Source organism: Pantherophis guttatus, chromosome 1 (genome assembly GCF_059756535.1).
Source record: "Pantherophis guttatus breed Tessera chromosome 1, ASM5975653v1, whole genome shotgun sequence".
In the NCBI taxonomy this organism is placed as follows: Eukaryota; Metazoa; Chordata; class Lepidosauria; order Squamata; family Colubridae; genus Pantherophis; species Pantherophis guttatus.
The window spans coordinates 3,073,129-3,089,844 of record NC_142063.1 but is presented as its reverse complement, the minus strand read 5'-3'; positions in this window follow the sequence as shown (position 1 = coordinate 3,089,844).

Here is a 16,716-nt window from a genome sequence, read left to right as displayed (position 1 = left end):
ATCATATTCGAGTAAATATTTGTAGATTTTTGAAATTAATTTCCCTTCTTTAGATTCTAATAATTTATCCAACCTGTTTTGTTTCAAATCTATTCCCCCCTCCTCCTGATCCTTCCTATATCTTATCTTTATTTGTGAATAGGGCCACCAGTCTATTGCTATTCCTTGTTCTTTTAATTCTTCCCTAGTTTTTAATTTGCCCTGTGTATCTAATATTTCTCTATATCGTAATATTTTTTGTTCTGATAGTGTATTTGGATGGGTAATTGCTTCTATTGTTGACAACCAACCGGGGATTTTCATATAATGCTTACTTTGAATTTGTTGCCATGTACTAATTAAAGATTTCCTAATGGTATAATTGTTGAAATGTTTATATGATTTGTTTCCAGAGTTCCAAATAAAGGCATGCCATCCCTTCATTAGGTCATGTCCTTCGAGCTTTAACAGTCTTTGATTCTCCAAAGTTATCCATTCCTTGATCCAAAGTAAACTGGCAGCCCTGTGATATTTTTGCCACGCTGGAAAACCGAAACCACCCCTAATTTTATCGTCTTGTAGTATGTTTAATTTTATTCTCGATTTTTTCCCCTCCCATACGAATTTTGAGGTTATTTTATCCAAATTATCAAAAAATTTCTTATCCAATTTTATTGGGATCGTTTGGAATAAATAAAGGAGTCTTGGAAGTATGTTAGATTTTACTACTGCTATCCTCCCCAGAAGGGACAACTTTAGTTTCCCCCATTTATCTAAATCTTCTTTAATTTTCTGGACCAAGGGTTCGTAATTATCTTGTTTTATTGTTACAGTTCTAGCTGTCAAATGGATCCCCAAGTATTTCACCTTCTTAGTTGCCTGTAATTGTGAAACCTTTACTAATTGCTCTACTTGCTTTGCTGTCATGTTTTTTGTTATCATATTTGTTTTTTCTTTATTGATTTTTAGTCCTGCTACTCTTCCAAATTTTTCAATTTCTTTTATTAACTTGGGGGTCGTTTCTATTGGGTCTTCTGCAAAAAAGACAAGGTCGTCCGCAAAGGCTTGGACCTTGTACTCCTCTTTCTTAATCTTTAGCCCTTGTATCTCTTTGTTTGCCCTAATTCTAATTAATAGATTTTCTAACGTTAAAATAAAAAGCAAGGGGGATAGCGGACATCCTTGCCTTACTCCTTTATTTATTCCAAAAAATCCCGTTGGATCCCCGTTTACTAATATACATGCTTTCTGATCCTGGTATATTGATGATATCATTTTTATAAATTTGTCGCCGAAATTCATACTTTTAATTTGATGTTTCATGAATTGCCAGTTTACTTGGTCAAACGCTTTTTGTGCATCCAGAAAGATCAGGGCTATCTGTCTCTCTGAATGCACTTCATAATACTCTAAGACATCCATTACCATCCTTAAATTATTTTTTATTTGTCTTGTGGGCAGAAAACCGTTTTGGTCTTGATGTATTTTGTTTTGTAATATTTTTTTCGTTCTATTGGCAATTATATTCATTAGAATCTTATAATCTGTGTTCAACAAAGAAATTGGCCTGTAATTTTTTATCAATGTGGCATCTGCCCCTTCTTTTGGTATTAGGGAGATATACGCTTCTTTCCATGTGTTTGGTAGTTTTGCCTCCGACAGGGCTTCATTATATACTTCTAATAATATTCCGTTTAATAATTCTCCGAATGTTTTGTAAAATTCTATTGGTAAGCCATCAGTCCCCGGTGTTTTATTATTTTTCTGTCTCTTCAATGCTTCTTTTAATTCACCCATCGTGATCTCCCTGTTTAGTAATTCTTTTTCCTCCTCTGTTAATATTTGTACCCCCTCTCCTTTTAAGTACTGTTCAATTTTCTCTGTTGTTGCTGTGTCCTTCCCATACAGCCTCTGATAGTATTGAAGTATTATTTCCTTCTTTTTCTCTATGCTTTGTTGGATCTTCCCCTCATCATCATGTAGTTTCTGGATTGTTCTTTTTTCCCTTTCCTTCCTGAAACCTATACGCCAACCACCTCCCTGGTTTGTTTGCGTGCTCAAAGTGATTCTGCCTTATATATTTCAAATTTAGTTCGTATTTCCCTTGTTCTAATATATTGAGCTTATGTTTTGCCGCTATCCACTTCATCCTTATTTCTTCATCACCTGGATTCCCTTGCAATTTATATTCCCAATTTTGAATTTCCTCCCGTATTTTATTATATTCTTTTTCTCTCTCCTTTCTCCTTTTTGCATTGTACGCTATTGTAAGGCCCCTTACATACGCCTTAGTGGTGTCCCATAAATTTTGTAGGGAGGTGTGTTGTTTTGTGTTTTCCTTATAGAACAATTCTAGTTCCTTTTCTATATATTTCTTATATTCTTTCTCTTTCATTACCTGTAAATTCATTGTCCATCTATTTTTCTTTCTTTGGTGCCCCCTCCAAATCATCATTAATGGGTTATGATCTGCCCAATCGTTTGATAAGATTTCTACAGTATCTATCTCTCTCATTAACATACCAGATACCCATGCCATGTCTAACCTGGACCAGGACTTATGTGGATTCGAGTAGTATGTGAAATTCTTGATTTCAGGGTTATAAAACCTCCAGCTATCTATCATGTTTAACTCTTCCACCATTTCTGTAAAAGTTCTAGGTAATATATTTTTCCTACTTTTATTTTGCTGGTCAGATTTATAATCTTTTTTAACATCCGAAATGGCATTAAAATCTCCAATTAAACATACATTTTCCATTTTTTGCTCTATGATTTTCTCATGTACTTTTTTGTAAAATTCTAATTGTTTGCTATTTGGTGCATATATCGCTACCAACAATATATTTTTGAAGTCAAGTTTTAACTCTACCATCACAATTCTACCTTCAGTGTCTGTATATCTTATATTACTATCTATCCCTTCCTTAATATATACCACTACTCCTCTTTTTTTTTCTTCTGCCAGTGATGCATATGTTATTCCTAATTTCTTATATTGTATGTAATTTATATCTTGTTTTCTTATGTGTACCTCCTGGAGACATACTATATCGGACTTTTGTTTCAGAATCTTTTTGAAAATTTGGTGTCGTTTAGATGGTGAGTTGAGGCCATTTACGTTTACTGATAGAATTTTTAGAGTTCTTTCCATGTCTTACTGACTTTCCTGTTGTTTCTTCTTTGCTTCTTCTAATTCCTTTTTTTTGCCTCTTGTTTGTACTCCTCCTTCCTCCTGAGTCTCTCCTTCCTCCTCTTTCCCTCCCTGTGGTGAGGTTCTTTCACGTTCCTGACTCTGATTTCCTTTAATGCTTCTTCCTCTCTCCTCTCTGCTGCCATTTGTTATTTCACTGGCCATCATTTGATCGTATAGTTCTTTTGCCTTACTCTGCGAATCCACCTTTATTTTCCTTCCCTGCCACGTTACCAACATTCCCTCAGGTATCGTCCATTTAAAAGGTATATATCTCCTGTTTAGCAACGTGGCCAGGAACCAGTAGTCTTTTCGCAAGTCTCTTATTCTCTTAGGAATTTGTTTCAGAGTTACTATTTCTTTATTCTTGTAAAGCATAGGTTCATCCTTTGTTATTTTATAAACAATATCTCTCACCTTTCTTCTCACAAATCTTATGTGTACCTCCCGTGGAAGTTTGTGTTGTCGGGCGTAGTTTGTGTGTACGCGGTACACTTCATCTAATTCATTTATTATTTCTTCCCTTTCTCTTTGGAGAGCCTCAGCTATCATCTCCGCCATTATCATTGTCAAATCTTCTTCTCTTTCTTCGGCTACATTTTGAAAACGCAGAAAAATGCCGCCTTTTCCATCTCCAGCTGGGCTACTGTGTTCTCAAGCTCTTTATTTAATCCCGTCATTTTTATGTCCAACGCTTCCAACTTTTCTTCTGTCAATTCAGTTTTTTGTTCTATTTCTTTTATTTTTTGATCATTTCTTTGAATAATTTCTTGGATCAAGTCCATTTTTTCATCAATTTTTTGGATGTCATTTTTAACTTCCTTCTTTACCTCATCCATATCTTTCCTAGATTGTTCATGATTTCTGGTCATGCACTCTTGCATTTTGACCATTGTTTCTTGTATTGAGATTAAAGTGGCTTGCATTGTTGGCAAACTGGATGTGCTGGATTGTTTCTCTGGTGCAAACATTCCCTCTAGAGTTTTCTGTGATACTGGTGAGGCCGATGGTCCAGCTAAAATTGATGTCGTTTTTTTCGCAGTCTTCAACGTTGTCGTGGTGGTGCTCGTCATCTCTTTCAGAATTCTATATTGTTCCACCAGTATTTTATCAACTTTCTCCCAAATCACCATCCAACTTTTATGTAATTTCTTTCTTTCCCTTTCCTTTTCACTTATAGAGAATTCAATTCAATGGTCCCTCATTACTTTATCTATTTTCTTTAAGTAAGATTGCTTTAACTAATTAATTGTCTCTTATAAAATTCTTCTTAAAAAATACAGTAAAAATATATAATATAGGTATTACAATATGTTAATATAGGTTAGTCTAAATAGCTAATTATAGATATAAATAGATATAAATAGATATAAATATAAATATATGAAAGTAGATAATCATAGGCTTTGCAAAGCAATTAATTCAATTAATTCCCACTATTTCCTTCTATAACACTATAAAAGAATTTAAATAGATATAAATATAAATATATAAAAGTAAATAATCACAGGCTTTACAAAACAATTAATTCAATTGGTTCCCACTATTTCCTTCTATAGCAGTACAATTATTATGAATCCTAATTTATTATATACTATCTATTGCATGTACTATTATATACTATATACTAATTTATTTATTAATAAACCCAAATACCACTATGATTCTTAATTCCGATAAATATCAATAACAAAGCAGTTATCTATATGTTGTTGTTGTTGTTGTTGTTGTTGTTGTTGTTTTTTAAAGAGGAGAGGATTATATAAGAGTAATATATTTCAATGACTTTCTATGACTTTTATAAGTCTTTTTCGTCGTAATTCCAACAAAAGAAAGGTCTTTCCTGTTCCAATATGGCGATCTCCAATCTGCACAGTCACAGTCCACAATTTATTCTTTGCCAAAATACCTCTCTCCTTCCGTTAGAGCAGCCAAAAAAAAGGAGGATATAATAAATGTTCGTTCTCTCTAAGTCTTTAAATCTCTGTACTTCAAATCCACCTTTCCTCACCTTCGTCTTCACTGTTTAAAGTCTTCTCCGCTTGTCTCTGTCTCGTCCTCTTCCTTTCTGCTCACCTCCTCAGTTGCCACCCGCTTGTGCTCTGAGATCTTCTTCTCCGTGCTGCCCCTCCGGAACAATTTTTTCCTCCTCGGGTTTGCGCCAAAGTATTTCAAAATACTCCAAAGTGACAATCCTCGCTTGCTCACCCTCGTCCGTTTTGCACTGTGCTCACTCCTCCGCTTCCCCCGCTGGTCTTAATCGGCTTGTCGGGCCTCCGGGCCAGCTGCGCTCGCAAGCTAGCTTCTTCCCGAGCCTGGATTGAGGGATCTTCTTGGTACGGCGGGAGATCGCACCTCTCCTCACCGCCCCCGAAGTTTCCCCTCTCTATTCCCGATCTCTCCAAGATCGGTCTTCGCCGAATAAGGCACCAAAAGCTCGGAAAACCGGCAACAGAGAGAGAGCGCTTCTCTCCTGTGCCGCCACAGCCCTACGTCACCGCCGGAAGTCAACACTTTTTTTTTTTTTTAATTTGATTTATATGCCGCCCTTCTCCGGAGACTCAGGGCGGCTTACAGTGCGCTAAGCAATAGCCTTCATCCTTTTGTATATTTTATACAAAGTCAGCTTATTGCCCCCACAAACTGGGTCCTCATTTCACTTACCTTAGAAAGGATGGAAGGCTGAGTCAACCTTGAGCCTTGGCGAGATTCGAACCCTGCAGTAATTGCAGGCAGCTGGTCTTAATAAGCTTAATAACAGGGTGCCTTAAACCCCTGTACTACCAAGGCTCTTAGTGATACTCATAGGATACAACACTTAGTGATACTCATAGGATACTAATAAGCAATCAAATCATACAAGGATACAAATAAAACAATATAAATCATAAAGATACAAGCAACATGGTTATAGTCATAAGTGGAAGGAGATGGGTGATAGGAACAATGAGAAGATTAATAGTAATGCAGATTTAATGAATAGTTTGACAGTGTTGAGGGAATTATTTGTTTAGCAGAGTGATGGTGTTCGGGGAAAAACTGTTCTTGTGTCTAGTTGTTCTAGTGTGTAGAGCCCTATAGCGTCATTTTGAGGGCAGAAGTTGAAACAATTCATGTCCAGGATGTGAGGGGTCTATAGATATTTTCACAGCCCTCTTTTTGATTTGCGCAATATACAGGTCCTCAATGGAAGGCAGGTTGGTAGCCTTGTTTTTTCTACAGTTCTAATGATCCGTTGAAATCTGTGTCTGTCTTGTTTGGTTGCAGAGCCAAACCATTAGGGTACTAGAGGAGAAACTGAGTAGGACTATAGCCACTAAAGCAAAGTGATAGAGGATATAAAATGGTATGTGATAGGGACACATGCCTACTTTTCCTCTCTCACAAATTTATCCAGGTTGATTAAAAAAACAGTTTTAAAAAATCTATTAATATTTGGCACATCCTGCTCCAGAGAAAACCCCACAAAGATCAAAGATAAAGCAAACTCCACCAGCACAAACATATCTCACAATGTTTCTCTCACTATAGACCCATACCCAACAACTACCACCAGTTCCAGGCCTTGGCGTTTGCAGTCACAGAGATCAACAAGGATCTGTTTCTCCTGCCCAACATCACCCTGGGCTTCCACATGTATGACAATGTCCAGTGGGATAGGAGGATTTCTTTAATCAGCCTCTTCCTGCTCTCCACGCATGACCAAATGGTCCCAGGTTATAAATGTGACAGGCAGGACCCTCTGCTCTCTGTCATTGGAGGTGACGATGCCAAATCCTCAAGGCTGATGGCCTCCATCTTCAGCATCTTCAAGGTCCCACAGGTAAGGGGGATCCTTGAGATACAGTGATGGGATAGACAAACAACAGATGGACACGCAGAAGTGCAAGATGATTCTTGAGGATGGGAGGGGGACAACGATATATGTGACTTAGAGAATGGATGCCATACTGGGATTCATTTTAATATTTTATGTGTAAATATATGTTTTATATAAAATAAATCATTGGTTGATGGTTTCTTCTCTTGGATTGTCACAACTCTGCCAATATGTTAATTGGTGGTTCCTCCTAAGAAGAGAAGACGCTTATCTGTCAAAATGACTCAACTTGACTGATAGGGTCAATAAACCACATAATGGGGACCATCAAATATTGTTTTATCTTTTAAAGAAGATTCTCACTTTCTCCAGCTCAGTGTTGGCTTTGAGTTCTCTCAGGGAGAGAGAAGAGTTTATCCTTCCTTCTTCCAGATTGACCCCAAGGATTTTTCTCAGTATGTGGGTTTAGTCCAGCTTCTCCTGTATTTCCAATGGAACTGGGTTGGGCTTATGGCCTCTGAAAGTGAGAGTGGGGAACATTTCATCTCGACTCTGATGCCGATGCTCAAGGAGAAGGAGATCTGCCTGGCCTTCACTCATAGAATGAAAGATGAGTCTGAGAAACATATGGACCAGTTGCTTTTACATTCCAAAATGTGGCTTGAAGTTGACGTCATTGTTTTCTTTGGAGACTCTGGAACTGTGGAAGCTTTTCAGTGGGGTCTTTATATTTATGTACTTCATGGAAGGGGGTCATTCCAGAATGTTTGGATCCTAACTTCCTCTTGGAAACTTAGTGTAATGCACCATGTAGACATATGGAAATCTCTAAAGCCGTTGCATGGGGCTTTGCATTTTAGAGATCACACCGGTGATATTTCAGAATTCAGCCATTTCCTCCTGTCTTTAGACCCCTTGAACCCACAAGGGGATATGTTTCTCCCGTTATGGTGGGAAAAAGTCTTTGTTTGCAGCTTCCCCAAACAATTTAAATTTTATCCAGACTGGATCAAAAACTGTACTGGGAAGGAGAAATTACAAAACGTAGCATCTTCCTTGTTTCAAACAAGAATGACTAGTGAAAGTTACAACATCTACAATGCCATCCATGCTCTGGCACACGCATTACATGCAATGTATGGATCTGGAGGACGACCAGTCCTGATGAGGCTTGGAAAGAGGATCTCAACTGTCCAGCCATGGCAGGTAATCTCTGGGACCTTTTATTCGGTCCACAGATCCTTAGTGTGAAAGTTTCCCCATATGTATTTCTTGAGTTACTCATGAAATATCATTATGCTACAATATCAGAACAGGATAAAACTGCAATTATTATAAACAGTGATATGAATTAACTGCAGTGTTTATTTTAAAAGGGAGAGGGGGGAAACAGAAATAAACCGAACTAGTTATGCATAAGAGCCATAGAGGAAATATTTTCATTGAAGGTCCCAAAAGGTTTTCAATGGTTGCCTGAGATTCAGGAGGTGACCGTTTCATGGAGTTAGCCCAGAGCAAGTTGACACAATCTGGGTGTCAACTTCGAACTGAGCATGGCAGCAGCCATCTTTCTGTTCCTCAGTTGCCACACAGAGGGGGAAGGGGGGGTAGGAGGTTGGAATGCATTACCACACACAACAGAGAGCTTTCTCATGAGAACCAAGGTCATTTCTACTGGCAACCGATAAGGTTGGGGAAGGAGTTCCTGAAGAGCCCGTCAATTAACCCAATTGGCCAATGTGACCTGTGCCACTTGAGGATGGGGTTATTTTCTAGTTAAATTATAATGTCACCGCAGGAAAAATTTAGATTTGGTTTTCCTTTGAAGCTGTGCCAATATGATGTACTCATTAAAGAAGACCTTTGAGAAGGAGCCACATTTCAGAGTTCCAAATTTGCTTGGGTTGATTAGTCGGAGCCTCAACACTGGGTGTGTTTGTGCCAGTTGTTTCAACAGGGCAACTTAGTCACACCTGGTGTCAGGGTTCCAAATAATAATCCCATATCAAGTAAAAGTCCAAGGCAGGTGAAACCCTTAAAGAATAGCTTTATTGGAAATATCATATTGGAACAGATCTGGTGACAACCGACACTGAAGATTCCTGTGGTTTTCACCTAATTAAAAGAGAACGTTTTCCCACTACCCCAGGCAATCAGTCACATGGTCCACTCAAGACGATGTCTAGTTGTCTGGTGACCTCACTCCTCCTTCCTCGGTCCAGGTGTGCTTGGTTCCCAAGAGAAAGTATTCTATTTTGGCTAAACAACCCCAGCTATCTCTAATCCCTCCTCCCTATCCCTCAGCTCCAGTGTGGCAACACTGAAGCTCCAAGATGGCCCCGGTCAGGTCAGCTTCAGGATTGACACTTGGTTCCTGCCTTCTGCTCTCTTTGTCTATCAGCTAAAGAAAGTCAGTGGAATTGGACACCATTTTGAAATGAATTATTTAATCATTCCAATAATGCATTTGTCATTTACAAGACAAATTTAGAAGTAAAGATTTTTAAATGTATATAGCCACATAAAGCATGAAGAAAACCAAACAATGACATTTTGAATATAGCATTAAAATCTTTATACATAGGTATCATTTGTTAAAAGTAGAGTTGAAGAAGCCATGATACAAATGCCCAGGCACAAGGGGAAAACATTGTTGTGCTGCGGAAGTAGCTAAGCTACTTACCCCTGATTGCTCAAATTTCCACCAATGGTGCCGTAGAACTTCTGAGACATAAACCGGTCTGCTAAAATGAGGGCTATGATAGAATGGTAGGAGCCATGATGTTGCATTTGTGGCTTTCAACTAAGTATTCCAATTTCAGAAAATCTCTTTTCTTTCAGATTTTTCCCTATTTGAGGAACGTCAAGTTCAACAACAGCGCTGGAGAAGAAGTCTCCTTCTCAGAAAACAGACTGAGGTCTATTCGTTATGATCTTCTCAATTGGGTTTTCTTCCCCAATCAATCAAACCTTCTTGTGAAAGTTGGGCACATCCATCCTGGGGCTCCCCCAGGTCAGGATTTCACCATTAACTCTGATGCAATTGTCTGGGCCACAAAGGTGAGTTGAAAGGCATTGATGTAAGTTCACGGGAAGATTTGTTCTCTTCTGGAGATGCAAAATATTATTCTAGCTGGAAAAAAAATGTCTATTGAATCATAAAATATGGCAGCTATTTGTTGAAAATCTGATGTGCATGTAACACACTTCAAGTCGAATTTGTGGCAGGTCCCGGAAAGGGTTGGAATTGGGAAGAACTTCTTGAAGGTCAGGATGCCATTAGGGTGGGCAACAGTGTTTTCTATGGACTATTCCCACTGTAGAATCAAATGCAGGACCCCAAAACCAAGAATCAAATCTCACTGCAGGATTTAGCAATTCACACTGGAGTCAACAATGAGAGGAACTCTTAAAGACAAAAGAACTCAGTCGTACATTTCAGGAATGGGGAAGAAAATGATACAGTCAAACACACCCAGATTGTCATCTTCTTCTGGGCTGATTCCTTCTCCATGAAACGGTCATTTCCTGAAACTCAGGCAACTATTGAAGATCTTTAGGGACCTTCAATGAAGATGTTTCCTCTATGGATCTTTTGAATGACTACTTTGATTTATTTCTGTTTTTTCCCCCTCTGCCCCTTTCCAATCAAACACTACACTCAATTCATCTATACATAAGTCACTGATGATATAAATATAGATATTCATAATTAGCAAACTTCAAGATACCTCTCCCTGTTTCTACTAACCTCAAGAAAGAATAATTGCCTTCATAAAAAGAAGCACATCCGTTTGGTTGCCATAGAAATTTTAATAAAACCAAGTAGTTCAATGTTGCCTCAATTAGAACCCATTTCTCCTCTTTCTATTTTGCTCACCCCTCCCACTCCTCCAAAAACTCATTTGCCTCACACTCTTCAGTTGGTCCTCAACATTTACTGTTTCACATCAAAGCTATAACTTAATGTCACCAACTTTGCATGCCGAGGTCCCAGCTCCAATCTCCAGCACCCACTGAAGAGACAGGAACGCTGCTTCCTTAATTCACGTAGAAAATGTTTTTGGTTTCTGGGAAGCCCAGGGGAAACATTTCTTTTGAAGACTTTCTTTCGATTGAAATAGGAATGTGGAGATGAATAAATGAAGCATGTTCGCTGCTTATGCCCTCTCAAACATTTCTCTTTCTTCTTTTAGAAGGTGCCCTTTGCCAGATGTGGCATGAAACGGTGCCAGGCAGGAGAGAGGAGGAGAGTTCCAGAGAGCCAGCAAGTCTGCTGCTACCAATGTGACCCTTGTCCAGAAGGGACCATTTCTAATCAGACAGGTAGAGCTAATGTCAAAAACAGATCTTCCAGGATCCGTTGATAGACATGTCAGAGAAAGAGGAGATCCATCTATCCATGTTTGCAAACACTCAACTACAAAAATGATAAAAAATATATAAACCCACAAAATTGAAGTACATAGCAGTTCTAGGCTGCATAAACAGAGGGATAGAATCAAGATCATGTGAAGTGTTAATACCAATTTATAATGCCTTGGTAAGGCCACACCTGGAAGACTGCACCCAGTTTTGGTTGTCACAGTGTAAAATAGATGTCGAGACTCTAGAAAGAGTGCAGAGAAGGACTAAGGGAGACATGATAGCAATGTTCCAATATCTCAGGGGTTTCCACAAAGAAGAGGGAGTCAAACTATTCTCCAAAGCACCCAAAGGCAGGACAAGAAGCAATGGTGGAAACTAATGAACGAGAGAAGCAACCTAGAACTAAGGAGAAATTTCCTGACAGTTAGAACAAATAATCACTGAAACAACTTGGCTCCAGAAGTTGTAAATGCTCCAACACAGGAAGTTTTTAAGAAGATGTTGGACAACTATTTGTCTGAAGTAGTGTAGGGTTTCCTGCCTAAGCAGAGGGTTGGACTAGAAGACCTTCAAAGTCCCTTCCAACTCTGTTATTCTATTCTATTCTATTCTATTCTATTCTATTCTATTCTATTCTATTCTATTCTATTCTATTCTATTCTATTCTATTCTATTCTATTCTATTCTATTCTATTCTGACCGATCAATCAGTCTTTTTGTGATTCCAGTAAAAAGCGGGGAAGAAATGGCAATCCCTCTCACACTCAAAGCCACAATAGTCATGGAAGAAGCCATTGACTGGAGACAGCTTTTGCTTAAAGAGCAAACAAACCAGACCAGCTGGAGATGAACACCTCCTTGTCTGGGGCTAAAGCATCATCAATAATATAGAAAGAATGAACTTGTTTCATCCACCATGAAATGCACAAAGGGTCATTCCATCATGGACTGGCCACAGCAGAGAGGGGAAATCATGCCAGAGTAGAGGGAGAGAGGAATAATGAAGGGGATATAAGGCTTACGGCAGATGTCCCTGGAATCCTCAAGCAAAGATTTGATTTTTTTTTCATTTCAGATGCAGCTCGCTGTGACCCCTGTCCAGAAGACCACTATCCCAACAAGGACAAAGTCCAATGCATTGCCAAGAAGATCCACTTCCTTTCCTATCAAGACACCCTGGGATACACTTTAGTTTCTCTCACTCTTTCTCTCTCTGTGACCACATCTGCAGTCCTGGTGATTTTCCTTAAATATCGTGACACACCGATCGTCAAGGCCAACAACCGAGATCTCACCTACATCCTCCTGGTTTCCCTCCTGCTCTGCTTCCTCTGTTCCTTCCTCTTCATTGGTCAACCAGGGAAGATCACCTGTCTATTCCAACAATCTGCCTTTGCCATCCTCTTTTCCCTGGCTGTTTCCTGTATCTTGGCAAAAACTGTCATGGTCGTTCTGGCCTTCATGGCCACCAAGCCAGGGAACAAGGCAAGGAAATTCTTAGGAAAACCACTGACTAACTCCATTGTCATAGCCTGTCCCCTGGTCCAAGCAATTCTTTGTACAACCTGGCTAATAACCTCTCCCCCATTTCCCAATTTGGACTTCCACTCACTACTAGGAGAGACAATCTTGAAATGTAATGAAGGCTCAGCTTCAATGTTTTACACTGTCCTCGCCTATCTGGGTTTCCTGGCTCTCATCAGTTTCACTGTGGCCTTTCTGGCTAGGAAATTGCCTGACAGCTTTAATGAAGCCAAGTTCATTACTTTCAGCATGCTGATCTTTTGCAGTGTTTGGATCAGCTTCCTCCCCACTTATCTGAGCACCAAAGGGAAGTCCATGGTGGCCGTGGAGATCTTCTCCATCTTGGCCTCTGGGGCTGCTCTCTTGGCTTGCATTTTTTCCCCCAAATGCTACATTATCCTGTTCAGGCCTGATCTGAATCAGAGAAAAAATATAATGGGACACTAGAATCTCTGATTTATATGTAAAGTAGTAACTTTTATTTTGCCTTTGAGACCTTTTTTAATTTGATGTGGTTTCTTAACAATAGTGAAATAAGAGAGTGACTTGTCGTTCAAATAATTGTAAATCATGGAAATATTTGGTGGCGCAGTGGTTAGAATGCCGGATTGCAGGCTAATTCTGCTGATTGCCAGGGGTTCAATCCCCACTGGCTCACGGTTGACTCAGCCTTCCATCCTTCCCAGTCAGTAAAACGAGGACCCAGATTGTTGGGGGCAATAGGCTGACTCTGTAAACTGCTTAGAGAGGGCTGTAAAAGCACTGTGAAGTGGTATATAAGTCTAAGTGCTATTGCTACTATTATTTTATAATCATCTCTGTCCAAAGATACATCAATTTCAGTTCCTGTTTGAAATTCCTTCTATTTCCATTTCAGATTTGGTACAATACAATTTAGAGTATTAAAACATTCCTCCTTAGGTCTCAGTATCATGATGTGATATGCTTAACTAATTAGAATAACACATTAAACAACCTTTTGGACAGTAATGGTAACTAACAAGCAAGTACAGCAGCTGATAACACAAAGTGTGCTGCTGGAAGGAAGTTATGAAACTGAGTCTCACTTACTTTGGTCATATCATGCATCGAAATTCACTGGAGAAAGCAATTATATTTGAAAGAGTTAGCGGTAAAAGGCCTCCAAAAAATGCCATGGCTGGTGACACCAATTGGAGCATAGAACAACTCAAAAAGTAGTGTAGGATCAGAAGATGTGGAGAGACCTGGGCCATAGAATCACCAAGAGTCATATCAGACTCAAAGGATGACATCATCATCATCATCATCATCAATCAGCCTTACTTCCATTGTTCCAAAGAAGCATAGACATCCTTTGGCATCTCTGTGCAAATATGTACCATTTTAGTTCCTGTGTGAACGTTTTATTTACATTTGAGATTTAAATATACAATGTAAAGTATAACATACCCTTCCTCACAATTTGTTTTATGTTTTGGTTCAATTTAGAAACTAATACAATGTTTGATAGGAGCCAGCAGAAGTTTTTGAACAAGTTAACAAAAACAATTTGAACTCCTTTTTTTTTTCCGAGGAAGAGGATGATAAAATGACCAGTTGACTTGGCCATGGGAATGCAATGTACATAAGATACCTTGACTTCATCAAAGCATTTGGCAACATCTTCCATGGGATCCTAGTAGAGAAGAAAGCAAAATGGGGTTTGCATGAGTGTCTGCATGGGAGAAAACAGGCTTCTAAGGAACCTCAGCAAGACTGAATGGTTTTGGGGGATCTCTACTTCTAGAACTACACCATCTATGGGTGGGATTGCATTTCCCCAAACAGCCCCTGCAAGAAATTTGAGGTCCTCCTGGACTCCTGGAGTTGTTCCTGCTTGAGGATCAAGTGGCGGTTGTGGCTAGAAGGGCTTTTTCACAACTTTGATTATGTACCACTTGTAGGCATTGCTGGACAACAGATGTCCTGGTCACCTCCTGATTGGACTATTGCAATCCATTCTATATGGGCCTTCCCTTGAAGAGTATCCAGAAACTTCAGCTGGTGCAAAATGTATTAGCAAGAGCAGTTATGTTTCTGGTGTATCTCATTATACCCTTGCTTGCTGAGCTGCATTGGTTGGCCACATCACTCCTGAGCTTTTGAAGTTCCCTCAGATCTGGACATACTAGCAGATTTGAGGATCCCAATAACTCTAATTCTTTTTAATAAATGTTGTATAAAGGTTTTAAGCAATGATTGTCTTTTTTATTTACAGTTTTTACTGGACTGTTGTATGCTGCTCAGAATCAGGGGTAAAATCCAACAGGTTCTTACAGGTTCTGGAGAACTGGTAGTGGAAATTGTGAGCAGTTCAGAGAACCGACAAATACCACCTCTAGCTGGCCCCAGAGTAGGGTGGGAATGGAGATTTTGCAATATCCTTCCCCCCGGAGAGGGGAGGGAATGGGAATTTTGCAGTATCCTTCCCCTGCCACCCCCACCAAGCCACCCCCACCAAGCCACACCACAGCCACGAAGCCACACCCACGGAACCGGTAGTAAAAATAAATTGGATTTCATCACTGCTCAGAATCACTTTGCATGAGATGGGTGGCCATATGAATTTAATTAGTCAATCAATCAATTTCACCCCCTCTCTTGTGGGTATAACTAAACCGGTTATTCCATTTAAACATTGGCATGATTGCTCACACTTCCTAGGGTACAGCTGATTGTTACCATGCCCCATTGGAACCCTTTCTATCTGAACATACTACGACACAGGCCAAACTCCATCTTGTATGCAAGTGCATACTTTCAGGTAGGTCAAAAAGATTACTACACTTTGACTCTCAAGTCCATCTACTCTGTGGATTAACAACAAGAGACACAAACATATTTTTCCCTATCTGAGGTGCAAACAACACCTATTGCTAGGTGGGTAGGATAATTGGTTTTCCTTATAATTATCAGAAGAACAGTAATTCTTCATGTATTCCCTGTGGATTTCAACCCACAAAAATGTTCTAAGGTAAAACTTGCTTTAAAAAAATATTCTCTGGGTTTTCCCAGCGATGGGGGACCTTGGTTTGTCTTCCAAAGAGCTAACTCCAGGGTTTGGTGAGACTCAGCTGGCCTTTTTGTCAAAGCATAAAGACAGGTAAGAAAAAGCATGATTGATTGAGTTGTAGTTGATTGATTGATTGTTCTTGGGAGCTTATCATTGCAATAAAACACAGCACTTAGCCTAATTTCAGAATAAGATTGATAGAAGCAAATGAAGAAATGCAATACAAATGTTTTAATGCAAGGAGACATCAGATAAAATTGCCCTGAGGCCATCCAGCTGACAAAGTGGTCTCGGTTGTGCCACAGTTTCTGGGGAGATTTCAAGTGCCGCCTGCAATTCAGCTTCTGCACAGATCTTGATTTTTGATCTAGGAGGGAAGGTGACAAGAATGACTGGGCTGCCTCTGCTACTCTTCTGGCTCCTGCCTCCAATAACTGCTAAGAGGATGCAAACTGTATGTGTGTTGAAAAACCAGAAGCAGAATGACTGGAAGTATTACAAGCCTGGTGATCTGATTATTGGGGGGAATTTACCCCTGGTAGCTCTCATATTCTCCAAAGGCCCAGATTTTCAAAATGACCCATTCCTCTTTATTGATAAATTCTTGTAAGTTTCACCTGGAGGGGAAATCTTTAGATGACCATTTTCTTTTGTTTCAAATTCAGGGCCTCCTTTCAGAAATGATTCTTCTAGGGATCTTCAAATCTTTGTCAAACTCAAGAAAAAGGCTAAAATTCACAGTTTTTCCCCAGAACTCTTCATCGTGATAATTATAAGCCACATAAAAGTGAGGTGGGA